This window comes from Plasmodium inui (assembly GCF_000524495.1).
Source record: "Plasmodium inui San Antonio 1 unplaced genomic scaffold supercont1.4, whole genome shotgun sequence".
NCBI classification, from domain to species: domain Eukaryota; phylum Apicomplexa; class Aconoidasida; order Haemosporida; family Plasmodiidae; genus Plasmodium; species Plasmodium inui.
In genome coordinates, this window is record NW_008481838.1 from 207,792 (window position 1) to 208,939 (window position 1,148).

Consider the following 1,148-nt stretch of genomic DNA (forward strand, 5'->3'; position numbering starts at 1 on the left):
AAAAAGAAAGATAAAAAAGAAAAAAAGAAAGAAAAAAGGAAGCAAAGGGGCAAGCACTAAATACTCGTATACAGAGCGCGTGGAAGTTTTGAGAATGCCTGCTAAGTGGACGGTTTATGGGACCTTCGTCAGAATTCTGGCCAAGCGACAAGAAGGTTCAGCCCAAGTCGGGGGGAAAAGCTAGTGGGGGAATGCGCGTGCCGCAAAGGTAAATCGAAAAAGGGCCTACCTCGTTGCTTTGCGACGTATGGGTGAAAGGAGGGGAAAAAAAGAAAAATGGTATTCATTGGAGTATACTGCATATACATATATAAGATGGATACATCATACGTAAGATAATAAATATAATATGTAGGACATTACGTGAAATACGTACATTAACAATCAAACGCGCGCAGTTAGCAGACGGGAGAAAATACGCTACTGGGTAAGCCAACGCAGCTGCCTCTTTGCCTTCCAACGAAAACGCTTGTCAAACCAAAAGGGATTGAAAAAAAAAAAAAAAAACACCCCAGTGAGCCATTGGAGGAATTTTTATACACTTGCGCGAACACTTCAAGAGAGGGGCCACCCTTTCATAAGTCACATTATTTTGTTTTACTTAATTATTTTTGCCTTTCCCCTTTATTGCAATTCTCCTGTGTCGATAAAGAACCGTTACTGCGTTTTTTTTTCTTTTTGTTTTTTTCCCATTCCATTGCCACATCACACGTGGGAAAGGAGTTACATAAAAATGCAGTCCCATTTTTTAACACGTCGAGAATTTTTTCTCCTGTAAGAAGTCTCCCCCGTTCAGTGGTTCATTCGGGGGGGGGGATATGTCTTTCATTCGTTTTTTTTTTTTTCTTCTTTCCCCCTCACTTTTGCATACACACACAAATGCGTTGCTATTAAGTTGGATGAAGTGCAGGGAGCCGTGATGACAGACGAAAGCGCAAAAGGGGGAATACGTTACACTTACCAACCCGTCTACAACTCCCCCTGTCCTGTTTATTCGAACTTTTCGCAACTGGGATGATTGATAACAACCCCCATGGTTGATGAAATCGTATTTTTATTATGCTCTTAATTTATTGGGTGGGGGTGAATAAAAGAAGAAAAAGAAAAAAAAAAGAAAAGCTACAATTTCGTACGTACTGTCATAACAT